Source organism: Lichenostomus cassidix, chromosome 3, assembly GCF_008360975.1.
Source record: "Lichenostomus cassidix isolate B80296 chromosome 3, HeHo_3.0, whole genome shotgun sequence".
NCBI lineage: Eukaryota > Metazoa > Chordata > Aves > Passeriformes > Meliphagidae > Lichenostomus > Lichenostomus cassidix.
This window is the reverse complement of record NC_139483.1, coordinates 6,625,201-6,637,634: the sequence shown is the minus strand read 5'-3', so window position 1 is coordinate 6,637,634 and position 12,434 is coordinate 6,625,201. Positions and strand designations below refer to the sequence as shown.

The window sequence follows — 12,434 nt, the reverse complement described above, 5'->3', positions numbered from 1 at the left end:
TCAGGATACTTCCCAACGGGGTGATCTCACACCATGTCCATGGCTGCACTCAGCCTGTGGTTGCATGTGTTGGTTTACTACCTCCCTGTTGGTCTTTGTGCAACTAATTTCTCAGTCTGCGTTCAGCCTTAAATTATTCCAGCTTCTTCCAGCCACTCAGCACCTTTCTTCCCCAGCCTGTTTCCCAGATGGGAAAGGCTGTGATCCCCCCTGGTGCAGCCAGAATAGGCTTGGCATGTCCCTATAACTGCAAATACTGGGGCTGTGGCAATTCTTTCAGACCCAAATGTCCGAGGCTCCCTGCTGTGGAGCTGGGGTTGAGGAGTGTCCCCGGATGAAAGCTACCTTCCAGGAGAGGATTTGCTCACAGGGTGATTGTTCAGCAAAGCTTGCCCTCTGTTAGGATAAACCCCCCTGAAGAGGCAGCTCTGGGAGGTGTGACTTGCACCTCTCTGCACAGGCAGAGGTGTGAATTGAGTGAGGAAGCTGCCAGGCTTTGGTTCCTCCTTGGGAAACCACCAGGATTGTTTTCCACCAGGCAACAAGGAGAAAGGGACAGTCATTTTGCAAACTCCAATTTGCTATCCTCACCAAAATTGTTTTTCTGAGCCTTAACTATCTGGGAAGTGGATTTATGGGGGTTCCAGCACCTCCTGCCCTGCTCCTGTAGGGTGGGACTGCATCGCTGGGCTGGACTGAGGGTGGGAGAAATGGTGGGCCTGGGTGACAAACATCTCTTCTGTCTTCGCTCCTTAAAATTACTGACAGTCCTTTCTTTTTGCTTTTGGCTGATATTTGCATGCAAAATCCTGCTTTTTGAAAGGTAGTAAGATTCACAAATTAACACTAATCCAATGTGTTTTTATGAGCAGAGCTGGGTGGTGGCAGAGTCGAGGTTTCTTGGTACTTTTTTTTAAATTGTGCAATTGCTGAGGAGTAACTGAAAAATACCTTTTCTGATAGGAAACATTACACCTATCTTACCTGTTCACATTTATAGAATGCCCTGAGCACAAACGAGGGCATTTAATGAACTTAATGAATCCATCAATTAAAGAAAATTCACGTGCTTTCCATGATCACCTTCTAATTTCAAGGCCAAAGTCTATTCAACCCAGCCCAGTATCCCCTAGCAGATACAAATTAAAATATAATATCAATTGTTGCATGTGGATATTTTTTAAAAGAGATATTAAGTAAAAGGCATCAATGCCTGTATTACACAAAGATGGAGATGTAATGAATGCTTTCACAGAAATAAGGTTTTTTTAAGAATCTCCTGCCAATTTGTCTGCGTTTATTATTTGCTCTTTCAAACAAAAGTTAGAGAAATTACTGCTAGCAAACAAAAATCTATTTTAGACAAACACAGTATGTCCTCAAAGATCCAGTTTGTCGTGCTGATAGTCTCATTGGTTGTGATTTGTATATTAAAAAGATTTTAATTGCCCAGGTAAGTGCCTGCACCTGCTAAGACATTGAATATTAGAGCACTTTATTCTAATCTCTTATAATATAGGGCACACTTCACCCATAAAATTATTCTCTACACAATTATAGCTCGGTTTTGCTGAGGTAGAAAGTACAACCTAACTGTTTGGGTTTACTCATTATTATTAAAATCATGCAAATGAGGACCATTAGGTAACAGTTGTGTAGTTAACCACTCAATAGCCTGGTCACTGCTTTTCCTCTCCACTTCAGGCAATTACAGGGATGGGGATGTATGAGGTATCTTGAGGCTGTGCTGGGTGGGCAGTGGGCTCTGGAAGTGTGAGGAGCTTATGTGTAATATTGCCACCTGTTTTGTGTAAAATGCTTGGTTTTCTCATGCATCCTATTTCCATTTAACTGGGAAATTTGTGATTTCAAAACGCAGAGATTTGTTCTGAATCAGAACAACTTGCACAAAGTTTGAAATTGCCTGTGAAAAAACACATTTCTAGGGCATGCTCTTTTGAATTAGTCAAAATGTTCTATTTCAATAAATCAAAAGGTTTCATTCCAATTCAGTGTTTCTTTTATAATTAGGGTATAATGTAAAGTAACAGTTCAGAACAACTTTTTCTTTGGCAATGAATAATTGACTCACTCTGTTCCAATGAAATTTAATTTTAGAGTTTATTCTCACCAAAACACAATGGTTCAATTTTGTTCTGAAGGAAATTCTATCAAAATGTGCTGTCTCCTGCACCAAGTTCATATCTGACAAAATGGCACTTCCTGATGGAGAGTGTTTTATCCCAGCTGCTTTGACCAGCTCTTGCCTAGGTCCCCAAATCTCTAAACAAAACAAGGTTATTCATTACTCTCCTTATACCTTTATTGAATGAAACCCATGGAGCTGAAGAGGGAAAACCTCACGTTCTGAAGTCCAGGATACTCTGTAGCTCTTAACTGCAGCGAGGAATACAATACAGCTGGTCTGTGCTACAGACGCTCCTTCAGCAGAGTTGCCCCAGAAATAATTTGACTTCCCAGTTTTCATCCAGGTGGGTTTATTAGGATAGCACAAGGTAACTGCATGGCCAAAGGATTTATGGTTCTTGCAGGCAGCTCCTGCAGGTCCTGAGGTGAGATTCTGGAATTATCAGGGTGTTTTGTTTCACTTTGTCATATGTGAAGGAGGAAACAAACAGCCATCATTCTCTTTAGGTGTGTAACCCAGAAATGTTGGTGCTGGATGCATAGGTGTTGGGGAGAAGAAACAGAATCTCCTGAATTTGGGATGAGTTTCCACCCAAAGGTGGGCTTAGACTAAGGCTCCTTTGCAATGTGAGGGGCTCACACAGCCATAAATGTAGGATCTGACATTGGAAGTAAATATCTTCAGACAGCTCCTTGCCAAAGTGCTGAAATCCATCCTCAGCAGACGTGGCTGCTTGGCTTCTTTAGAAGCAAAAAAATTCAAGATGTCTCCTGTGAGGAGTTTGGATAGACAAGAAAGCGTATGTGTAAGGAGAATTAACTGGGATGTTTTAAGTGGAAAGAGTAATGGGATGAAACTGAGCTAAGGAAAACTTAAAGCCATGGAAAAAATAATACAGGCTAGTGGTCTGTGGACTGGTCTCCTGAGAGATCTAGGAAAGCCATGCCACGCTGGCCAGTGAAAACCGCAGTGGGAATAGACTAAAGAAAAATATTTTAGTTGTCAGCAGGATGGACAAGGTGCCCTGTGGGATTTTCAGAGTGATTCAAGGAGTATTTGTTTTCATGTTTTGTTTTCTAATTGACCAAAACATATACAGCAGACTCTCACAGGACTGTGCTGAGCCAAAACTCTTGCTGAAGTCAGACGAAGAACTTTTGAGCCTGCCCTGTTGGAAAATGTCCATGGGTGAAATTGTGGGAAGTGCAAGAAATTCCTACCAAAATGCTCATTTTGCTGTATATCCTCCCTACAGGGGACATGTTTGTAATTAGCAATTGCTTCCAGTAAATGGTTCTCTGATCATGATGAAAATCCAATTTGGAGGAAATCATTGTAAAAAACACAATTTATGGCTGGGCCTTCACAATAACAAGTGCCTTGCTGGTGGTACGCCTTTGCTTCTAAGCAAGTGCTGTCGTGTAAAGGGTTGGGTTTGGGGTTTGTCTGCCCCAGGCCTCTGGCAGCGTGGTGGGGAAGGAAGTGCTCTTCCTTCAGGGTGGTTGATTTTCTACTCCATGACATTTCATGGCTTTTGTACACCATGCCCATGTGGTGGTTAGAGGTTACAACCCCTGAAGAAACCTCTTAAACAGAATGAGAGCTGTTTCTGTCTTTTTACTGGGAGTAATATTGTCTCTTGATGTGTTGCTGATGTAAAGTCCTTATTGTTAGATGTCCCACAGGGGAAATCCCTCTTCCTTCTCACCAGCTGGAGTTTCAGGGCTTGGCATAATTGAAGATGGAAATCTTTCTCCCATTTACTCCATTCTTTGTGAGACTTTACTGCTTGTTCAGACCAACATTGTCTCTTCAGTGTCTCTGTGCTACAGAGGATGAACCTTGACTGCTGTGCTGCTGATCAGTCTCTTGTCCCATGTGTCACCAGGGGTACCTGTCCTTGTCCTGCCTCTTCCAGGGCCCTTGGTGGTTGCGCACACACACACATAGAAGCAGCTCAACACTCTTGTAATGCTGGCAAAGAGGGATTCTGACCACTTTGGTGTTGAGTTTTAACTCCCTCAGGGCTAAAATTGCCATGCCACTGAGCACCCAAAGTGGGGAGAATATGCTGAAAGTTTATACTGTTTTACTACTACTTTTATTATTACTATTTTCAACAAGATCATTATTCTGTGACCACATCCCTACCCGGTGAAACAAATCTGCAGGCACAATGGCTCCTCACAGGCCGTTTCCCCCTTGGTTCCTTTTCTAAATCATAAATATTGCAAATTGTGGAGAAATTCTATAAACAAAGAGGTTGGTATCTGAACTCATCAGGACAATGCTATGTTTATGCAAACTGCTACTTGTGGTGAGGGGGTATATGACAATTTTTTATTGCTGGCAAAGGACATATTATTCAAATATATGTAGGGAAAATAAAATAAGCTCAATAAAATTGGGATGCCCCTAGCAATCAGAGTTTCACTTTAGAATAACAATAATAATTGAAGCGCCATTCTGCTCACCTGCACCACAATCAGTCCTGTACTCCTTTTGCAAATGCCAGAAGTTTCTTATTTTGTGCAAGTGGTGTGTCTGTGGTGGGTGAGGAGTTATCCCAGCTCAGGATGAGCTTCTTGGGAATGGGCTGGAGCATCCTGCCCTGCTGATGGATGGGCTGCTCTGTGCTGGGATCTGCTCTGTGGGGCTGCTGCCTCCCAGCTTCACCTGCTGACCTCAGTGCTTTTATCCAGAGTAACCGCATGTGCATTTATCACAGAACTTTATGAACAGTGAAGGTTTATTACGTTGCACTTAAACCTCGTTTAACCTTTTCTCAGGAAGCAATGCTCTAAAGTGGCATTGCAGGAGTTTGCAAAATCCTGCAAGTGCTTCCTGGGCTGGGTGTGCACAAGCTCCCCCCAAGAGAAAATGCAGGTACAAACCCCACATCAGTTGTCTTCATCTTTCTGCTGTGAGGAAAAATATTGCAGTCCAGGAAAGATTTATGAGGAAGACATAACTTTAGTTTGGTTGGGGTTTTTTTGTTTTGTTTCTTTTTTTGGTTTTTTTTGTTTTTTATTTCTAAATTCATCACTGGCTCAAAAATATGTGCATCTTGCTCTTGCATGGTGGCACTTGTAGCCCCGACACTTCTCTGTGCAGGTGGCCTTGGGGCAGTCCTCAGGCCCAAAGACCTCCTGCGAGCTGTCACACTGCTCAAAGAGCTCTACTCCTGGAGGGAAAAGGGAGAAATAGAAAGCTGGAGCTGAGTAGTACAGAGAGCTTCCTGGCAGGAGCAGTGCCCCAGGGGAGCTAATGCAAATCCTGTCACTTGGGATGGTAGAAGTTTGAGTGAATGAAGTTCCAGCCTAAAGATAGCAGGGAAGCATCCTTCACAGGTGAGGAAGGGGCTTGGGAGACTCCCAAGCCGGGTAGTCTGTTTCCAAGTGTACTTTCAGTGTTTTACATTTCTGTTCTGCATTGGCCCTTAGCTTGCAAAATGTTTGTGTCACTTGGGAGTGGGAAAACATGAAAAAATGTGAGAGGTGATCAACAGCGTGTAGTGAAATTACAAAAATCTTAATTCTGGCAGAGAAAAAACCCCTTTCCTTTTGATTTCTACAGAGCCAAAAAACTTTATAAAATTAGCTTTGACCATCTCACACCTGATGTCCCCTCCACCTCCTTGAACATCTTCTCACATAGGAGTTGTAAATAAACACAAAGATTCTTCAACATTGTCAATGAAGAAATTTCTTAGAAAATCAGAGCCCCTGCAAGAAGCAGCCAAAAAACCCCACATCTTCCTGGGGGGTGGTGAAGGCTGCCAGAGATTGGTATGAATTTTCTGTAGGTCTGGGAATGAGCAGAGGGTTGTAGGAATGGCTCTGTTGAAGGTGCTTGGGCCAGAGAGTGCAGCTTGCAAGGCAGCCTGAGGATGAAATCGATAATTTACCTTGTGGTATGACGGCAATACGTTGAGTCTTCCCAAGTCAACTTAGAGGTAAGCAAGAATGTGCCATAACAGTGTGTTTTTGAACCACAGGATAGAGGCTTAATTGATTTGCTCTTTATTCTTTTCAAAAGACAGCTGAATGTCAAAGGTCTTTCTTTTGTGAAGTAGTGGAAAACCCGTTGTCAAACAACCTCTACTCATTTAATAATTTATCCCATTTTGTAAAAGAAAGGCAGCTGACATGCACTAAATCTAGTCCATGTTTAAATTACTGCATTGAACAATAATAAGAGGAATGAATAATCTAGTACATCTATTTAAAATTAAACATATATGAAACTGTTTTTCCAAATGATCACCAAGGGTTATAGTTTAAAGGCAGGACAGAAGCCACGAACAGAATGAAAATGCCGAGCAGTAGTTTGCAAGTGGCAGCAGAATTATTTATTCTGTTTTTTTCTATACATAAGGAATAGAGCTAAATGAACAATGTTTAAGCATGTCAGAATTTCATCAATTTTGCATGAGCATTCACAAATATCCTGGTGGGGGTAATTGCTTGCAAATACATTTAAACTAATGATATGTTATGTCCTTACTTGATATAAAACTATTAAAAGATACGTTATTGCATTTGACAATGCCATGAAGCTGGGTCAAAGCTTAATGACAGATTTCTGCATTCGTAAATTAAGATATACTCTGCTGGAAGCAAATATTTTGTAAAAATAAAAGCCATCTACTACGAACATTTGATCATTGATCTAAGGTTGCTTTTTGGTTTCTCCAACCACTGGGCTTGCAAAAGTAGAGGAAAGGGAGATTCCATTGTAGAGGCAACTCAGGAAATCCCAGTGGGGCTCTTTCACGTGCAACAGGAGTAAGGAGGTTTGTCTAAGACATGCTGAGGTTTTAACAGTTCCACTGGAGACTTGTGGAATAAAGCTTGTGCATCACTTGGTGAGAATGCTTGGTTTTCTGTGGGAAGAGTGAGAGAGTTTATTCTACCTAAAGCTGAATGTGCTGGAGAGGCTTTTCAGCCTGAGAAGAAACTAAAAAAACAGGTACTGATGGCATCAAAAGACTCTGAGGGAAGCCTGGTAGGCTGAGGTTAGTGTGATGAGTTTAAGGTCTGGCCATTGCTCAGATCCCTGTCTGAGGTGTTCCTGGCTGGTTCAGCGTGGCAGGACTGTGCCACAGAGCAGCTTTGTGGGCATCAGCTTTTAATTTTGTGGCAGTTTGCTGTGAGCAATTTCAGTTATTTGCTGAAGGTTATAATAAATATGAAATATTTAGAAAATGTCCACTGGATGCAGCGAAGCAGCCTTCATCTGGCAATGGAAAGGTCTTGGAGCAGTGCAGATACCTGGGAAATACCATGTTGTCTGTTCCAGGAGAAGCCATGGGATGTTATGACTGGAAGATAGATACTGATGAAGTTTTACTAATGGTTACTGGGTAGTGTGAATTTTGTGATGATGTGAGGTACTGTGTCCATTATAGCAAAGGAAACTTGCTCCTTGTGGTGGGTGATGCATCCCACAGAGATGCGGTCGCTCTCTGCCCAGCAGCAAGTGGAGAGGTGCCAGGAGTGACAATAAACCCTCATTTGCCCTATCCAAACCCCAAACTATTGTGATGGCAGTGGGATCAAGCCCTGATGGGTCCTGGCCCACACTGGGTGATGTGGTGGGGTTTGAGCAGCTGCTCCGTGATGTTTTATGGCCTCTGCCGCAGCCAGCGGCCCCTGCTGCATGGCAATCCTGAAATATCCTTTCCCGTCACCTCTCGCGCTCTCTTCCACTCTTTGAATTGCTCTGATTCCCAACATCATTGAGGATTATTATAACCTCCCTTCGTAGCGTACTATAAATTTTATTATAAAGCACAAATTCTTTGGCTCCCAAGCCCCATCTTGCAGGGAGACAGCACGCTGTAGTTCTTCCGCTCACAGTAATGTGAGCAGAGAGCTAATGAAGGTCTTTATGTAAATTTTTCAGTTATCAGGTGAAATCTTCACATCGAAATCTGTCACATGTTATAAAAATTCTTTATGTTATCAAATGCTAATGATAACTCAGAACACAGAGCCCACGGAGGAGCTTTGAAATCCTTCATAAAAACTGCATTCGGCCCCAGCAACCGGAGCCTTGGATTTCTACTCCGACTACTCCAGTTTGTAATTAGCATAGTGCAGGCTTCTCTGCCCTCTGAAACCATAATGTTAATTACAAAAATTACACTGTGTTTAAAAGTGCAATTAAGAGACTGTGCTGCACAAAGGGAGCCGTGGAACCTCTTTGCACACTTTGAAGCCAGGTCACAACGCAGCCCATGAAAGAGAGTCCAAGGCTCGCTCCCTGCTAAAGGCTTGGGAAGATCATAGGGAGAGCTCAGCTAAAATGAGCTCCGGTGGGCTCTGCTCAGCCCTTAATGAATAATACTTTTCCTTGGGAGGGAAAGTGGTAAAAAGCAGAGGGTGGGGGGAGAATATTGAACTAATTAAGGACCTGATCCTGCACTGGTTCTTGCATCTGCTTAGGATGACTACTGCAGTGGGGAATAAGGGCAGGATCAGGCCTTGGGAGGTCACGGTGCAATCACAGCTGCAAACAGCCTATGATTGCCTTGGTATTTACTCAGCACCTGAAAGCAGAAAAAAACCATGTTCCTTTGTGTCTTTGCTGTACTGAGTAACTTGGAAAAAATTTGATTCTTCTGCCCTGGTCCTCAGCTAAAGGGTTTGGTCTGCTCTGGGGAGCTGAGGTGCACCCTGTGATTCGGGTGGTGCTGGGTCTAAGCGTGGTGGTTGCTGGTTGAGGGAGCTGTTGGTCATGCCCTTTCCAGCTCTCAAAGGGAGGAGAAGGTAGCTCCAAAGTATTTGTGGAGGGGCACGAAAAAGGTGGAAAGCTGAATTTGTACAGTGCCAAATGTTGTGTGAAAGACTTGGAAAAAACCGGATTATTTCTTTTTTTTTTTTTTGGTCACTTTCAGGTCACTTCATAATATGAACTTTGATAGTCCCCTCCACCAAAGACCTTCCAAGTGCCTTGCACAAGGTGTTAATTAATTAATTAAGGCCCAGAGCACCACTCTGTGGTCAGTATCTGCACACCAGCTTGTACATAGAGAAATTGAGGCACGGCCAGTGGCCGGAGGGGGTATGGGCATCTGCATCCATGGCAGGAGAGCCCCTCAGGCCCCATTTCTTCCTTCTGAACCACCAGAAAATTTTTCTTGTGCGTGTGCCTGGCTGGAAAAAATCAGGCATCCCTGTGGCATTGTCTGCTGTGGGTATTTAGGAGGAGGGTGGTGTGGGGAGCACACACCTAGATCCCACTGTTGCAGCCCTCTGCTCTAGCTGAATTCCAAGGCCACCTGCCAGCTCCATCGGCACAAATGGGTGCTTGCAGTGACACTCATGGGGCAGGATTAGACCACGCTGGTGTGGGAAGGCTGTCGGCCTGGTTCTGATACGAGCCGCGAGCCGGTTCCTTGGATTTTCCGGTAACTTTTCCATACAGCCTCATGTAAAAAAAAACTTCAATAACTGTTCAATAAATCATCAAGCTGACCTTTTCCAGTAAAAACGAGCACTGCCATGGGTGATGCCGAGAGTGTGTGTGTGGTGGGGGCACAGGGGGAAGGCAAGGGGGAGCCCAGCTTTGCCAAGAAACTTCAGTGCAGTCAGCAGCCTTGGGTTTATTTTGCTTTGGTGCCTGAAAAAAAAAAAATCCACTTTCCTTCTCTTTGCCTTCTACCTGCCCAACTGGTTATAGACCCAGACAGTTTACATATGTGATCCTTCCTATTTAGAAAATTAATGGTGTTTTCTGGCTCCAAATCACAGCTTGTGGTGCTCTGCAGGCGATGAAAAACTTGGCCAGCTTCAGCAGCAAAGCAGCCATTAGAAAATTAACCCTTGGTGGCAAAAGAGCAAAGGTACCCCAGCGAGGTCCACGAGAAGTGGCAGGCTGCAGCTTTCAGGTGTACCTACATATGTTAGCAATGTAAAACCAGCGCAGGCAGTCCCCCTGGAGAGTGCCCATCAAGCGTGTTTGGAGCTGGATACTGTGGAGAGGGCATGGCCATATCACTTGGCAGCGAGAGCGACCAATATGCCACAGTTTTCATTAGAGCACAGGAGAAGTGCTGAGTGGAGATTATGAATCAGAGATGCCTCTCTCAGCTCTACCTGGCTGCACAGTGCTCGGGCGGCTGCTTTCTGGTGTTCCAGCGATTCCCTGCCGCTCCGGTGTTAGCTCTTCTCCCATCCTTTTGTTCGTTGTTGGTAGCAGTGCACAGGAATGTGGGTATTGCAGAAAACTTAACTGGAAAAAAAAAAAAAAAAAAGATAGGGGGTGGCTAATGCATCACCGCACACTCCTTTTTGGTTTTGAGGGATGAACTCTCCTGGGTCACAAAGGACAGTTGTGCCAAGTGCTGCCATTGCGCCTGTCCTGGGGAGGGGTCTGGGGATGTGCGAGCAGTTTGTGGATTTTGCAAAGATCTTGAATTTCCACGATGTGAAAATCATCACTTTGTGCTGGGGGACCAGTGGCACTTCCCCAGCTGTCCCAAAGCAGAGCAAAAATAATGTGGAACATCCAGAGGAGGAGTAACTGCAGTTCTGAGTGCCCTAGCTGTGGTGCAGCTCCTGGGTGAGGGGAGCCAGGGACAATCTGTATGCAACAGCCTTCCCTGTGCTGTGGGGATGCCCAGGGTGCCCGGAGCCCTGCAGGGTGGCCATAGCATGGGTCAGGGCTGTGCTGCCTCCAGTTTGAAGGCAAATGAGGCAAGGTTATTTTGAGGTGGCCTTGCAACAGAGCAAGTGGGGAGATGCTGCAATGACAGTAGTGGCACTTTTCCTCCTGGTGAGCTGAGGGATTTCTGCAGTGGAGTGTTTCAGGGCCATTTCAGCTGCGTATGGCTGCGGGATCGTGCTGGCACCATCCCTTCAGTGGGGAGAGGCTTCGTGGTGCTGTTGTACCATGTCAGGAGGTGCAAAGGCCACTGTTTGGGTTTTTCTCCTGCTTGCTGGAGAGTGAAACATCTTTGTTCCCCATGTGCCTGCTTGCCCCTTGTCTTACAAGAATATTTTTATCATGGTCTGTGTTTTGAATGGAAAAGCATCAGGGCAGGCTATGCCTGTTGCTGGAACCTGTAGCAGAGGTGCCAGACTGGTATCCTGTGTTGGATGCAACAGAAAGGGGGCAAGCATTGCCTCTGTCACCCCTGGCCCCTGTGCGTGCTCGTCCTGCAGCGCTAAAGCTGGTTTTATCTTTGGGCTCATGGGGCCGGAAACCACAGCCGTTAATTTCACTGCCTCTGACTTGGGGCTGTGTGGAGCTGAGTGACATCAGCCTGTCCTCCTTCCTGCCTCCCCAAAACTGGGGGCAAACAACAGCAGAGTGTGAATCCCTCCTCTGGTTTACTTTGACAGAAATGCCCTAAACTGAAGACTAACATGATTATAGATGATGCATTTTCAATTAGCCTTTGTTAACGCTATTAATAAGATTAATAACGTACAGTAAAAATGTCAATAAGCTTATCTCCATAGTTTTTGAATAGCCTTTTGGCTGGGTAGCAGCGAGCCCTTCCCTGCGCAGCCTCTGCGGGCTCAGGAGCGAAGTTGCTGCAGTAGGATTTGATTTCCAGGGAGCAGATAGGGCACGTTTGTGCTCTCCCTTTGGCAGCCGCTGCTGTAACGCTGCCTGGAGACCCAGGGCTTGCGCTTAGAGCGCTGGGAAACTTGGTGCAGACCAGGACTTTGCAAAGTTGCTGCACAGCAAAATCTCTTCTAAAAAAAGCTCATTTTGTTATTACCTGGGCTGGCGGCAGTGACCCCGTTATGAACTGGATGATAAATCGTGCGAGGAGCTCGCGTTCCTTCTCCTGTTTAAAACGTGCGACACAGCAGCGACCAGTGTTAATGTACAAAATTAATTGCCCCGGTGAGACACTTCTTCCCAAAAAGTAATAATAGTTAGGATTTAGCCTGGTGAATGTGAAAACCCTCTGGTATACTAATAAAATGAAAAGGTTTCACAAAATAATATCCCAAATAATTGGGTTCCCTCTACCAAAGGACCCCATGTTGTTTCTCTTAAGCAATATATAAAAAAAATTGCGATTATTCCTTTGGACTTAATAAAACGTAATTGGAAAAAAATCTTGAAAGAAAGAGTAATCGCTTTCACTTTTCCCAATCAAGTTGATGTTGCTGTCCGTCTTCCATCCTCCTTGTAAGGTGAAGAAGTCTTTAATGCATTTAGATCATTCAAGAGGCAAAAAAAAAAGAGAGAAGCAAACCAGCTTTTCTCTTTTTATTTACAAATTGACTCACAGTGTTTATTTGTGGTGGCAAATGCACTT

The 12,434-nt window shown here is 44.5% G+C and overlaps 2 long non-coding RNA genes across 2 annotated transcripts in view; one reads left to right on the top strand and one right to left on the bottom strand.

Annotated features, from left to right (window-relative positions):
• The window catches only part of LOC146438947 (uncharacterized), a 156,839-nt gene that overhangs the window by 46,305 nt on the left and 98,100 nt on the right, over positions 1-12,434 (top strand). The gene's annotated exons all lie outside the window — the stretch shown is intronic.
• Positions 6,478-10,383, bottom strand: LOC146438949 (uncharacterized). The gene is made up of 2 exons (XR_014851218.1): positions 10,252-10,383; positions 6,478-7,034 (listed from the first exon to the last, which is right to left on the bottom strand). It is a non-coding gene; the product is annotated as an uncharacterized LOC146438949 (long non-coding RNA).